At 41.4% G+C, this 15,797-nt stretch overlaps 1 pseudogene; it reads right to left on the bottom strand.

Moving 5' to 3' along the window:
* Positions 1 to 723: 723 nt before the first annotated feature.
* Positions 724 to 1,366, bottom strand: LOC129689811 (26S proteasome non-ATPase regulatory subunit 10-like; annotated as a pseudogene).
* Between the last annotated feature and the right edge of the window lie 14,431 nt (positions 1,367 to 15,797).

The following is a 15,797-nucleotide window of genomic DNA, read 5'->3' on the forward strand; positions in this document are numbered from 1 at the left end:
ATGAATGGGGAGGAGGTCCCCCCTATCAGTGGACTTGGCAAGGGGCAGGGTGGAGATGAGGGAGGGAGGGAGGGACTGGGAGGGAATGAGGGATCGGGACACAGCTGGGATACAGAGTTAATAAAATGTAACTGATAAGAAAAAAATAAAATACAAAAAAAAAAGGTACATAGGTACACAGTCTATTGTTTTTTATTATTTCAGGAACATACAATTCAACTTAAAATTTGGTCCACTAAAATACAGAACATCCTCCTGTAACAAAAATAACCACATAGCTTGAAAAAAAAAAAAGAAATATTTGGCATAGGTCTCTGAGTGGGCTTGAAAAATAAGCCAAGATGTGTTTTGACTACACAGAGGAAAACAGAACCACCGGATACATCCAGCTGGCTCTTTCTGGATGTGTTCGGTTACATAGCTGGACAGCAAGCAGGTACATGGGAGGGGGCTCAAGACTCATGACAGCCATGACACTGACTCCAGAGTAATCAAGACTTAATGGAGAACAGAAATGGTGTCAGTAGAACAATCTCAACAGTTTTTCAATACCTGGAAAGTGGGTTGTAAGCTTACAACAGGTCCTTCAGCAGCAGTAATACAACATGTTTTCAGATTACAAAGGTAAGAAAATGTTTTCATTTATACAAGACGCTTTATGTACAGTACAATAGTTTCCAGGACAGTGAAGAAAAAAACATACAAAGACTAAATACAAGCTGCTTAACTTTCTACCATTCTCTTGCGTATTAAACCCAGGCCTTCTCTGGCCACCGAGAAGACACCTCTGTCTTTTCTCAATGTAAATGCTTGCTCCTTTGGTCACCAACAATTTTGCTTCTTCTGCTCTCTCCTCATCACAGGCTAAGTGCAGGAGTGTTACCCACAGTGTCTTGGATGTTTGTGGATGCTTTGTAGTAAAGAAGGATATGAAGCATCTTCAAGTTACCCTTGGCTGCTGCCCGGTGCATTGCTGTAGCGTCAAAATGGTCCTGAGCATCTGGATTAGCCCCACCTTCCAGTAACATAACGCAATCTCACCCCTGTCTTTCAAAGCTGCGTGATGGAGGGGAGTGCAGCCATTTTGATTGACTGCATTCACTTGTGCACCCTTTACCAGAAGGGCTTTTACAATCTCATCCCGGCCAGCAGAAGCAGCAATATGAAGAGGAGACCAATCTTCGTCACCTTTATCATTCGCTGGCACTCCGAGTTGCAGCAAGAATTCAACAATTTCTGTACGACCAGCTGAGCATGCCCAGTGCAATGCTGTTCTGCCATCCTGATAGGTTCTCTCCTTCAACTCCTCCAGTTTCCGGCTGTAGGCCAGGTCGCAGAGCATTACATTAGACACACACCCCTCCATCCCGCCTTCCCAGGATCTCCATCTCTTTCCTCTTTTTTTTAGTCTTGATGTATATGATGAATGAAAGCCGTTGTGGGACACATACTTACGAATACTTCTATATTAATCTAAGATTTGAAAATGTAAACATTTTAAACAAAACATGCATATAGACGCGATCCAAGCTAATCTCACATTGTTTATGTCTCTACACTGCACACACACAAAAATAAAAAATAAAAATAAAGAAACAAACACTTGTAGTTACTTAGTGCTCCTTCATTCTTCAAGAATAGTGCGGAATGCAGTGGACAGAGTAAGTATAAAAGGAACATTCCAAAAAAAACGTACTTCAAACAGGTAAGCCACCAGAAGAATTAAGTTTCTTGTAAGGACTGAATGATCTAAACATGACTAAATAATCTAAACATGCTTTATCACCCTAGAGCCAGGGTGCTTTTCTTCCACGGGTGATAACCACTTTTTAAGTGTGGTAATAACCCTTCTTTTGAATAAAAGGAGTATGTAACTGGGGTACTTGTGGGCTGTCCTCCCGCACCCCAGTTCCCGAGACTTTTTATTATGAATAAATGCATATGCCATGAGCTCTTTTCCAACTAGCCCATAACTTATCTTACCAGTTTATTCTATCCTATATGGGCCACATGGCTGTTATCGCTCCTTAGTTTCATTTGTCTTCCTCAGAGTCCAGGATGACTCTCCTGCTTCTCTCTATCCCAGAGCTCATCTCTCTCTGGTGGGGCACTCCCACCTTCTATTTCCTGCCTCAGTTAATAGGTCTTCAGCTTTTATCGACAGGTGGTGCATCCATACTGTACACAAGAGATTCTCCCTACAAGCGTAAAGACCAGTGCTACGAGTTTTAAGATCCAGCAATGAGACAACTATCCTGATGGAGATAGAGTTGAAAGAAAATGAGTTACTAAAGTGGGGTCCTAGATCATTAAGTGAGAGAAAACAAGTCCAAATTAAGACATCAAAACCAAGGGAAAAACCTTTAAATGAACGTCACTCTCTACTCTGCTGGGCAGAGAAATTCTGTGTTCTTCTACGTTTCAAATTGTGTGGCCCTACCTCAAATTTCTTATGATGATCCAAACTCCAATATGTCATATATGGTGTTATTTGGACAGAGTATCTCCACAGACACTATCAGGTTAAAGTTCAGTAATCAAAGTGAGCTCTAACCTGATCGTGTTGACTTTTTTTTATTTCTATTATTTATTACAATATATTCAATTTGTATCCCGGCTGTGTCCCCCTCCCTTGTCTCCTCCCAATTCCACCCTCCCTCCCTCTTCTCCTATGCCCCTTCCCTAGTCCACTAATAGGAGAGGTCCTCCTCCCCTTCCATCTGACCCTAGCTTATCAGGTCTTATCAGGATTGGTTGCATTGTTTTCCTCTGTGGCCTGGCAAGGCTGCACCCCCCATGGGGGAGGTAATCAGAGAGCCAGCCAGTGAGTTCATGTCAGAGAAAGCTCCTGCTCCTCTTATTAGGGAACCCACTCTGAAACTAAGTCTATGGGCTATCTCTGAGCCAGGATTTTATATTCTCTCCATGCATTGTCCTTGGTCCTTGGTTAGGGTTATCAGTCTCTGCAGGGACCCCAGGGCTCAGTGGGTTTTTGTTGTTGTTGTTTGTATGTTTGCTTTTTGTTTGTTTGTTGGTTGGTTGGTTGGTTGGTTGGTTCTGTTGGTCTCCTTGTGGAGCTCCTGTCCCCTCCAGGTCTTTCTATCTCCCCCTTTCTTTCATAGGATTCCCTGCACTCTGCCCAAAGTTTGGCTATGAGTCTCAGCCTCTGCTTCAATACCTGGATCAGTAGAATCTTTCAGAGGCCATCTGTGGTAGGCTCCTGTCCTGTTCCCTGTCTTCTCCTGCTTCCAATGTCTATCTCATTTGTCTTCTGAATAAGTATTGAGCATCTTCCCTAGGGTCTTCCTCACTGTTTAACTTGTTTAGGAGCAGAAATTTTTATAAAACTGAGGAAGTTGAATATGCAGGCTCACAAGGAGAATGCTGCATGAACAACAACAAAAAGATGAAGATAGGAAAAAAGAGAGAGAGAGAGAGATTTCAGAGAAACAAGCAAGGACCACAAATGGTTACCAGCAAACTACCGGAAGCTAAGAGACAGACATGGAAAGACTTCTTCACAGTCTTTAACAGGAACCACTCCAGTTGTCATTTGGAATTGGATGCTGTAACTTCCAGGGTGGAGATAACGAGTATCTGTTTACGTCATCTCATTTGTGTTACTATGTTATAGGAACCTACACTGAGAAAATGGGCCCGTGTCTGCTTTTCTGGTGAGATGACTCTACTGAGTCTAGAAACTGAAGAGAACTAGAGGTTGCAGGGCCAACCGAGAACCAACTGCTCTGCAATGACTGGCAATTAGTGCTAATTCAATAGAAAAGGAAGGAGGAAAATCGGACATTTTATTATGTACATCCAAAGCACATTAAAATGAGAGAGTTAGTAAGTATTTCGAGGGTTCAGATCACATTTCTGGCAACAAGCAGGTCATGCAAGGTGGAATACGACAGAAGCCTAAGAAGTTGGATTCATTCAGCACCCAGGTCCTCTCCACACCACAAGCGCTGTCAGCACCGTGAGCATGTATTCCTATGTTGAAATGCTGCACCTCCGGCTATCCCTGAACCTCGCTTTCCTACACGAGTTCTGTGCTGTCAATAAGATGTGACCGTGACTGCCATACGCAGGTACACAGACCATGATCAATACACTGTGTGAAGCAGCATTAAGATGCGCGAGGTGCTGCTTTGGAGGTGAATAGGATGTAATGTTCCTGACTGTCATTTGCCATAACTGCGGTTACCAGACGGCACAGTTCCACACATGCAGTTCTGGGTGTGTGACATTCTTTTCTTCTAAAATGTATTTACTGACATCATGCTTCTCCCTGGGTCATCTTCCCTTTTGGCTTGTCTCCTTTCTCTGGGCTTTGCTTTTCTCTGTCATCCATTTAGCTGTGTGTATGCATTTGCAACGTCACATGCTTCTGTAGTAAATTATCCCAGCATCCATCCTGACTGAATCTCCCTTTTTGAGTCACTCCCGGCTTTCAGTCTTTGGGTTTTCTTTCTAACCGAGGTCACTGCAGTGATGGTATCTCTTATCTGCAGTTAAATTGGTGATCAGGGTAGAAATGGGTCTAGTAGAAGAGTTAAGACCATCTTTGGTGCCTCCAAACTTTCAGGGTTTCATACCATCTTTACAAAGTAATTAGATAAAACATTGTTACTTGTATTATTAAAAATTGATGTTAGACTTAAACCTGGAGGCTTCCATTTTCTCAACTACAGAAATAAAGTCCTCTAACTATAGAATGGTGGTCTGTGGAATGGTTGGTTGTCATCAACATTACTGCCTTGCAAAGCTGTTATGAGAGGAAATTGGCTAAAAAGTGCCTGATCTGGCTGGTGATTATAAAAGCTAACATACGCATGTGTTGTTAACTGTTTTATGATCTTGCTGAAGAAGAATCTTGGCAGGAGATAGGCGAACTGTACCCAACCTAAACAGGGCAGAAGAAGCCTGAATAGCACGTGGACAGAAAGTGGCATCAAAGTGTGCACTGCGAACAAATGAATGAACCAGACTGTGAGAATAAGATTATCTGAGGACTGTCGGAAGAGGTTCCCATGTTCCCCAAACAAATAAGAGCATCTGCTCCTGCTACTCCTTCTGGAATCCTGCTCTATCCCTCCCCCTGAGCCAGATCTCCGAAGCTCTCTTCAATAACTGCAGACACAACAGTGGCCAGAGTACAGGTCATCCGTGTCCTGTACACAGACCCTTAGTCAGTATGCACATTCCGCCTTGAGTTCCCTGTATTTTCACGTATGAGTTATCCGTAGCTCCTTAGGCTGGGTGACTCATGCGAGCGTATAGGTCCCAGCACGGCATTAGACACCAGCAGTGTTATCGCACTCATCTGCTTTTGCATCCAACACTCCAAGTGCTTTCAGGTTTCTGCTTCTCCTCTCTTCAAATACGCTGGTACTGGAGAAGCCGGTGTTCCAAAATCTGGTGGCTCTTGCTAAACCAGTCTGGAAGGTGCACCTTTGCAATCATTTGCCCTCCCTCTTCTAAGCATGTCTTCAGGCCATCATGTTGGCTCAGACCATCCTTAGAGATAACCACTGGCTGAGGTTTCTTCTCAGCTGTATCACTGTTTCAGGTTGATAGCTACACATGTTACTTAGATTTCTATTAATTTTCATATGCCTGATACAGTGCATTCCTGGCTATCTGAAACTGACAAGATTGGCTTCAGACATTGTATAATCAGCACTTCCCGACTCATCTCTTTTCTCAAGAGGTTTTTCTTGGTGGTATAATTGTGCTATAATATTGTACTCCTTACTCCACCTACCTGCCCAATTCTTAGCCTCCCCTCCCCCGGTATTACAAGTTTCTAATCAAATATTAAGAAAGAACTCTTTACAACTATGTGAAAATGCTCATTTTCTGTCCTTTGTACATGAAAATAGTACAGACAGCAAATTTCGTTTTATTTTTTTACTACATTATATAGTAAAAGAAAATCTTAATACAATTAAAAAATCCAGGCTTTTATGGTTATGAGTCTAGACTGATACTCCAACCAAGGACCATGCATGGAGATAACCTAGAACCCCTGCATAGATGTAGCCTGTGGCAGCTCATTCTCCAAGTGAGTTCCCTAATAATGGGAACAGGGACTGTCTCTAACATGAACTCAGTGGCTGGCTCTTTGATCACCTCCCCCTGAGGGGTGGGCAGCCTTACCAGGCCACAGAAGAAGACAATGCAGACAGTCTTGATGAGACCTGATAGGCGAGGGTCAGATCAAAGGGGAGGAGGACCTCCCCTATCAGTGAACTGAGGAAGGGGAATGGGAGGAGAAGAGGGAGGGAGAGCATGATAGGGAGGGGATGAGGAAGGGGGCTACAGCTGGGATACAAAGTTAATAAATTGTAATAAATAAATTTTTTAAAAGAAAATCCTGGCTTTTTAAGAGTGATTTTCTTTGCATGTAAGAAAAGGAAAAAGAACAGAGACACGTGGTTATGGCCTTAAAAATCAGATTGGGTAGAATAGCTGATACTCAGGGTTTTATTTGAAACACCATTAGTTTTCATGAACCATGAACAGGCCATGGGTAGAAGCAGCAGAGAGGGCTTCTTAACTATTTTCAGGTGAGTGGAATCAAGGTGAACAATTGATTGCATCTTTCAGTCTTCAAGTCTATGGAAAGCCCCCCCACCCCAGAGCCCAGCCATAAGCTGAATATCACTTGTTTTCACTGACTCCATGAATTTACACCTCTTTCTCACCTTCGTAGATAATTTTACAGAAAGACAAGACAGTCTGCCGTGAAGAGCATCATAAAGGTGCTGGCTCAAGGAAGCTATGAGCCAGGCATCATGATTCACATTTGCAATGCCAGCACCACAGCAAGATGAGAGTGAGTCTGAGCTATTCTGTCTCCAAGCAAGACAGATGCATTGAGCGAATTAGCTAGATGAATTAAGGGGAAGAAACTCATTAAATATATTTCTAGTCAGTTTTCTATTCCCTTTTAAATTCTGTGTGTGTTGTACACATCTGTGTATAGATGCCCACACATGTGAGAGAAGCAAGAGACATTCTATTGTGTCACTCGCTGCCTCAGTCCCTTGAGAGACAGGGTCTTTCAGTGAGCTGGGCTGTCAGTCAGCAAGCCATGGTACACTTCCTGTACTCCCCTGAGTGATGACATTACAGGTGTACAGGGCAACACAGAGATTTCTAGGTGGGTGCTAGGGGTTAAACTCGGGTCCTCATGCTTTCACCCATGGGACCATCTCTCCAGCCCCTTCCATCCATTTCAAATAACTCAACCTTGGAAACAATGAAAACGAAAGGGACAAGAGCCCAGTACCAAGTCTATGAGATTTTAACAACCAGCTAGAGAGGAAGAAGCTATGAAATATTAAGGTGGGAAATGAGGGGTTTCAGACATTTTCAAACACTTAAGACACTGGATAAATAACACAGGAGCCACCCTGACAAGCTGGTTGCAAAAGGATTTTTATTTAAGGAGAAAATCTTTCTTCAATACTGAACTAATGAGGGGTAGACTGTGCATTAGCATACAGCTAACATTTTGGAACAGTTTCCAGCTGTGCAGGAAACACCAAGAAGCAAGGAAATGGAGACTACTCCCGGAATCATCAATCTGTGTACAGAATTTATGGATTCCGGGAAAAAAAAAATAATCACCCATTCCACAAATATTTACCATACACCCAAAACCTGTTATAGGCAGAAGAAGCATCTTCACTAGCTCTTTTCTCCCCATCTGTAAGATGATGCTCCCATTGACTCCAACCTTCCCCCCTAGTGCCTATGCTTCCCTCACAGTAACCAGGAGTTACCTCTAGGGGCAGGAAGAGAGAAGCCAATCAAAGGGTACACTGAAGTAAGAGTAAACACACACCTAATTTGCTTGCCTTTTATTTAATATGATCTCACTAGGTTTCTGCCAAATGGAGCCAGGGTGCAAGGCTCAAGAGGGCTTTGTAAAATTGGAAGAAAATATCTTAGCCTGAGAGCATCTAGAAAGAGCCATCGTTGAGAATGGGCTAACTATGGGAGAAGCCCCTTGCAGCATTCAGCCTATGGCTTATAGGCCCTGCTGAGCAGTGAGGGCAGTTTTAAAGAGATGCCATCTCTCTGCTGACCAGAGACAAGGATGCACAGAGAAGTGTTGCTTAAATCCTGTTCCAGCTGCTCCCCATGTCAGAAGTTCACACTGGAAAATAGGAAATAGGCTCTGACACAAGAGAACTGCACCCAGTGTGCTTCAGGGCAGCAAGAACACAGACCTGCTTGACACACCCATCTCTGAGCACAACAAAGCATAGCAGAAACCTTGCGAAGATGCAAAATCAGATGAGTGGTCTCAGGGAAAAGGAATGAATAAACACTAATGTCTGTTGTCTGACCATCTACTTACTTATTTGTGGTATTTATTGAAGGCTTCCTACATGCTGATTCCATTGTAAAAGCTGGGTGTATGTATGATGGTTTGCAAGTACCTGGAGAACTAAGTCTAGATGATGTAAAGAAGTCTGTTCCCAGATGCTTTGCTCTCTGTACCTTCCATCTTCACAGGGATGCTCCTAAGCTGAGGCAGCCTGCCACTCAATGAATTTTGCCTATTCTATTTTTGACCTTTGCTTTTCTTGACTTGCCAAGACACTGAAAATTCAGAATATACTCACTTGAGATGACCTGTGTTACTAGAAACCATTACGGTCAAAAGTGAGAATTCATTAAAAAGCAGGTAATATGCTTGCAACTGTAATACATGGAACTCTATTCTTTCTGCAGGGTAATGTGTCTGCCCCATCAGTGTGGAAACAGGGCAGCCTTTCATACAGATGAAATAGCTTTGAAAGCTTCATCATTGCAGAGCAGAGAGAAGCTACTAAAATGGTTCTTCCTAGCCTCTTTCTGCTGATAAAAAAAAAGAAGAAGAAGAAGAGGGAGAAAAAGAGAAACTGCACCACCTCCCAGGGGCTTCAATGCTGTTGCTATAGCAACGCTATATCTGAGTCAGAACTATTAACAATCACCATGGCAACAAGTGTCTCACTTGCCATTTCCAGAAACTCGTTGCGTTTGGACTGGAATCATCACACCATGAAAAAAGGGGCGGGGCTTTTCTCTCACTAGGAAACAGGAATACTTTTTCCAACTACCTTATGCAAAAAAAAATGTTTTAGATAAAATAAAAGTAATAACAATGGAATCATTTTATGAACAAATTAACATTTTCTTTGTAATCTTATTGTCGGAAATGATGGCAAAATGTTAATAATCATAACAGTAAGTTATTTTACCCATAAGTACAGGTAAAATCTTTCATATATGTGAACTTCCTGATTGCAAATGTGAACAAGCACACATTTAGTGTGTCTTGCCTGGCTCTTTTTCATATCTGCTTAATCTCCCTGCCCTCCACCTGTCAGACACCCTCTTGAATATTTAGCACAGCAGAATTCTTTAGAGAACTGTGGGTCACACTTGTCAAGTTAGAAGCAGAAGAAAGGATCATGCTTATTTCTGAAAATTCACCAAAATGGAAAGTGTGATGCTCTGTGAGAAGAGGTCACAGTGGGACTGAGGGCTCTTCCTATGGCCTGACTTTAGATATAGAACGCTAACATAGTTGGAGCGTACTGGTTTTCACCTGGGCTGTGACCTCCGTGATTCTTTGCACACTGGCAAAGAATCATCACTAACTTGCTCTTCCTTGAACACGATTGGTTTCTCTTTGCTCTTTCTTGACCCTTTGTCTCTAATTGTCCCAAGATGCATTTCACCCTGATTCCTGTGCCTCCTCATTCCATGTCATGTCATATTCTTAGGTGTCTGTCCTAGGGCCAAATGAGGTTGCCTGTAGCTTTGAAGGTAAGTTCTCATGTATTTTACCAATAAAAACTGTCAGAATAAAACAAAACAGCCAAATGAGATTAAAGCTCAGACTAACTTCGTTTTCCTTTTCTCAGTACCTTGCTTAGTTATAACAAGAATTCTGCATTCTAAATACTTGATTCAGAGCCCACACCTGAAAGAATAAAGTTGGGCTTCAGGACAAGCAGGCTTTTGTACAGAGAACAAACGTTTTCTCAGTTTACCAGTCATGTGAGGAGAGAAGTGATGGGGCCCTTTTCACAGCCAAGCTTAGGCTGTTGGATTATTCCGAGGCAGAAGTCAGATAGAATAGTAATGGATGGAAAATAGTGAGAGATTCATTGTAGGATCTCCTGACGTCTGTATGAAGGGAAGCCCTAGGAAAAGGCTTTCTAATTTGTCGTTGAGGAGAGTCCTCAAGGTCAGCAGGGTGAAGGCTGGAAGATGGAGACTTCACAGCTCAGTGAAAAAAGCTGTTGTAGAAAAACGTTGCATTATACAAGCGTGTGAGGCTCCAATGGTGCTACCTGGCTTTGGATAAATGAGAACATAGGTGCTAAATTTTCTCTGCAAAGAATCACTTTGGAAATATTCAATTTTACAAAGTGGGCTACTTATTTAACTTTTAGTGTATTTCTTTCGCTTTATTTTATTTAGTGCATGTGTGCACTCTTGTACAAGTGTGTGTGCCACATGCATGTGGCCATCTGCAATGGCCATAAAGGGTATCAGGTGCCCTAGGACTAGAGTTACAGGTGGTTGCCAGCCTCCCAGCGTGGGTTCTAGGAACTGAATTTGCATCCTCTGTAATGGCAATACACACTCAAAGGCTGAACATCTATCTCTTCAGCACTCTTATTTGTTAGCCCTTCAGTAATTTTTATTCACATTCTGGATGAAGACAAGCCAGTGCTGCTTTAAAAAGAAACTTGAGAATCTATGACACAGTATGGATGAACAAAATGAAGATTTTACCTATTCAGTAGATAACGTCAAGGTCTTCAGGACAGTTGTACTCTGATGAGCTGCTGGCCGGTTGGCAAATGTGTCATCAAAGCATGAGCTTTAGACTCAAGTTCCTTTCCCCTCTCAAATAAAGTTGACTATGAATAAACAGCTTCATCACATTGTATGTCATTTTTGTTCATCTGTGAAATAGTGCTCCCAGTAATACTTAGCTCAAAGGATTGTTTCTGATGACTTGTGAACTAGTATACAAAAGTATCTAGAACATTGGGTGAAGACAACATATTCACCAGCCATGATACATCATTGTAGCATTGCATTCAACTATCTGCTTTTCCTTTCTGCTTAGTTAGGTATAAAATATCTTTTGTCTTAAACATGTTTATTATAGCAACATGTATATGGAAGGTTTCACAGAGAGAAAAACGAATGGAGGAAATGATATTATGTTGATGTTATATTATAATGTTATAATATTACATATTATTTTATATAGTATACTATTTATTAATTGTATTATATAATGAGTATATTTATTTTTATATTTTATAATATATAATAATTATAATGATATAATCTCACAAAAGAAGTAATTTTTTTAAACATTGTTTACTAGCTTTTTCAGTTCATCTCATGCAACAAGTATTTGTTTTTGAGAGGCAAAGATAAAATACAGGTCTTGTCCCATAGGAATTATAATCTACTGAAGTTAAAAGTACTAGCAAAGCCGGGACAGCAAGGAAACTCAGTGGGTAACAGGTGCTTGCTGCGAAGCCTGATGACCTGAGTTTGATCTCCCAGACCAACACCAGACATGATAAATGGAGAAGACCCCCACAGGTTGTCTTCTGATGTCCAAACATATGCTATGGCCTGTACCTGCGCATACAGGAAAACACACACACATGCATATACAAGACTAGCAAGGATATTTCACTTTTAAAACTAAAAGGGGATTCTTCTCAACTGGGTGAAAGTGTATGTCTTTGCTTTCTAGTGATTCTCTGTATCACTACTTTTTAAATATACCCACAGGCTTTTGTACTCCATTTGCGAAGCTATAGCATAGCTTCTCCCAACACTGCCATTAAAACGCCTAGTATACAGTCTGTGTTACTCTTAGCTATAAAAATAAAAGTTCTCTATAGACTGGAACTTGGAAAATGTAGTTTGATTAAGTTGGGCTATTTTTATTTTGTCCCCAAAGGGAAGCAATGTGCCCTAGTGAATCAAGATGTTCTGAAGTCAGGAGACAAGACTTTCCATTCCAACAACATTAAGAGTTGTCTTTAGCAAATTGTTCCATTTTTTTTCAGTTGACAAAAAAAAAATTGAAAACAAGTTTCTGCCTCCTATATTTCATCATAATTAAGGTAGTGAATATAAACGCTAAGATGAACCCTAATTTCCTTATATGCTGTCTCAGAATGGAAAGCTGAATGTGTCCGTTCTGTTCCTTTCTCATTCCACGGAGTAAGTCAGTCAATCTCACCTGCCTCAGGCATGTGCAAATCCACCTAGCAAGTGTCCAGGAGATTGGACCTTCTGGGAAATGGTCTATTCTAAAAGAATTTAGACATGTTTGGCCACAATGAAAGAACAAGTGGATGAGAAGTGTGCTCGTTCAGCAGCCTCCAGCCCAGTTTGTTTTGTTGTTTATGTAACCCCATTGATTTTTCACAAATTGCCTCCTCACAGCAACATACAACTTGAGAAAAGGAATTGCTTTTGTGATACTCTCCAGCTTGAATTGCTGTGTTCAAAGGGGCTCATGGAAGACAAACAGATCGTTTCTTCTCGCTTTGACAGTCCCTTACACACACACACACACACACACACACACACACACACATGCATACAGGTAAACAGAAACCTCTTAGTCTAAATTCACTTAGTTATCTCCATGCCAAGTCTTCTTTAGCAGAGACCATCCTGTATGAAATCTGCCACAGCCTAGCCTTAGGAGGAGGTGACATCATTTAGTCTAGCTGGGGCTGTGAAGGGCTGTTAGCAAGCTTGATGTCTGAACGTGTGCACTAAATTTTCAAGGAACTTTTCTCTACCAAGTTCTTTCTAGTCTCTTGAGCTTGAAGGTTTATCCTCTTTCTCATAGAATTTTCAAGTCTGTTTGTCTGGCAACTTCTTCAAAAAGGTTATGGACTCTCTGTGGGCAGAAACTCTACCTTATGTTTGCCTCCCATGCTGATGCTAAGACAAATTATTTGTATATCCTAGTTAACAAATATTTTGATTTCAGAGTCTGTAGAGACAAATATATATATAAAATACTCCCCTGGCCGCTGTGGGGAGTTAAGCAAGGAAAATCATTCTCTTTGGGCACAGTAGGTAGGGTTTCTTCTGCAAATCTTCCCGATGAGTACAGATAGTATGAGGCTCTCCTCAGAATCAAGACCCCATCAGTCATTTTTATGGGTATTGCTTAGGCCAGAAGGTAGAGATGACGCAAACCCATCCTGATTAATCAACACATAACAAGATATAGTAGGGGAAAGGCTTTAAACGTGAGCAGGCATGGCTGTTTGAGAAACTGACATCATCCTTAGAATAAAAGCAAGTTAAGTATAAGTCCACATTCAGACTTCCACGCATGCACTCCATGGGCATATTGGTCCCCTCTACGCTGACTTTTTACTCATTCTCAGAATTTTAGATAAAACAAAGCTGTATCGTTTGAAGAGCACAGGTCGCCGGCAGTTGTAAAACCTTCATGGTTAGTTGAGAAGAACTCTACTTCTGGGAAGCCACTGGACAACACACATATCAAGAAGCTTTCCTACCTGCCAAATAGAGAAATCCGACACTAGCCACCAACCCTCCTTCTAGTTTGCTATTGAGCATTTTAGATTCTGTCTAAGCATGTTAGCCATTAATAGAAAAAAAATGGAAAAATTATGAGAGCCTGCTGTTTAGAACCTTGCTAACAAACACACCCCATCGGCTTGCCTAATTTTCCCAGGACACTGTACCTCTATACATTTCTAAAATAAATTCTGCTGATTCTCCCCTGTTTTTCTATAACACAGCATGCAGTCCAGCTGCTAGGTTTAACATCATTTTGTAATACTGATACTGTCCTCATCTGCTTGTCTGATTGGCTTGGGAGATGAATGTAAATATACTAGCATTGGCAGCCTTAGTATCTTCTGAGCTTAATTAAAAATGGAAGAAAGATTCTGAAATTTTCTCTAATAGTTAGTTGGGCTGGAATAAGCAACTAACGCAACTAGCTTTGCAAGCCTTGTGATGTATACTTTCCTACCAAGCTGCTATCACCTCGCCATATGTATCTTGGCCATCAAGATCCAAATTTAGAATTCATGAAATTCAAGCCAATGCTTTTCCAAGTCAGGGTACCTATAAGTAAGCAAATGATGACACTTACCTACTATTTACCAAATAACCACATTAACCAAATAACCAAGTCAGCAATGTTACTAGCTGTCTTCCAAAAAGCGTTCCAGGAGTCTAAGACAATACTTGCATGCAGACTGGCCTCTTAAGAAAGAGCCTGCATGTCCACACTCTGCTTTTACTGTCTGATATTTACATATTCTAATATGGAGGCATAATCTATGTATACTCTGATTACTAGGTCATTTTCATTTCCCAGTTATTTGGCTGATAATTGCTATTCACTATGCCTCTCACATTCTAAATGAGCAACACGCCAGTGCTGATGAAAGTTATATGTGCCATTTTCATGCTGTGCCACGGAAAGAAGCAGGTCCACAGGGTGCCAACTGCAAAGGCTGACTCCGTACTGTCCAAATCATAAGCACTCCCCCACCACGTTTTCACGCAGGATTTCAGAAGTTGTAGCTGTATTTATGCATCCAAATAATAGACATGCTGATTTTGTGTGATGCACTAATGCTACTGGTTAGCCAACAAACTAAGCTATCTGGTCTAATTGATTCTCTGCAATGAATACACATTCTGAACAAAAGCCAACTGTTTCCTCTCTGCTGTGAATTTATAAGCCAAAACTCTGGTTATCTTTCATCTGGTTTCAGATGCCTGTTCCAGCTATAGAAGCACAATGCTACCCTTTAAGTTGGAGCATTTCCTGTCTAATACAACCCTTTGGGGGGAAAAAAAAGCATTTCTCCTAAATTCTAATTTTATATATTCCCAAATTGTAACTTTTCAGGCCTAAGCAAAAAAAGGAAGATAAAAGCTGAGGCATTCACAATGAACTGTTTCCTGACATTTAGGGTAAAGTCCAAGAACTCCACTGGCAGACCAGCCTTTGTTGAAAGCATCCACTCCTGCTTTCAGGAGTGTGCACGCTCAGGCTCAGGTTCTCAGCGCTGGCTGGAACAGAGCCATGAACTCACTTCCTCTATAAATAAAGCCTATCGCCATGTAAGCTACACCTGGGATAGCTCCCTACCGCTAAGGCAGCTGCACTTTCCTATCCTAATGGGGAGACCAGAGAAGAGCAAACAGGACAGCAAGCAGAGCCAAGCATGATGATGTTCTAAAGTTTGCTCCAGGTTGGCTGAAGAATGGGTAATTAGTCCTAGTGTTGGCCCCGTGGGTTTGCAATTTAAATTAGGCAGACATGGCTGGAAGGTAGTTACAGGTGTTCCAGCAAAGCCAATAGGGAAGCGTGGTACGTTCTGATTATGGATGTAGAAATGGCTTGGTAGCAAGAAAAAAATATGTTTTTAAATCATGGGAGAAAATAAGAAAAAAATTAGTTGCTTTTAAAAAGTATCATAAATGTAAGGATAACTATTGTGCCCTGATGCAGTTTAGAAAGAATGCCACTACCACCAAATAATAAAAGTCGACAACATACTTTTATAATTTCCTCCGTCTGCTCATTCTTGTTACCTCCAAATTTGTTCCACTGGATTGCACTACCTTAACATTAATATTAGAAGATCATATCTACCACCATTCACCCTGCTTTGGACTCAAAATTTTCTAGCTGGTCCAGGTTTGACCTTTTGTTTGAGTTTGTTGCT

This window comes from Psammomys obesus, unplaced genomic scaffold (genome assembly GCF_907164565.1).
Source record: "Psammomys obesus unplaced genomic scaffold, mPsaObe1.curated_primary_1811, whole genome shotgun sequence".
Classification (NCBI taxonomy): Eukaryota; Metazoa; Chordata; class Mammalia; order Rodentia; family Muridae; genus Psammomys; species Psammomys obesus.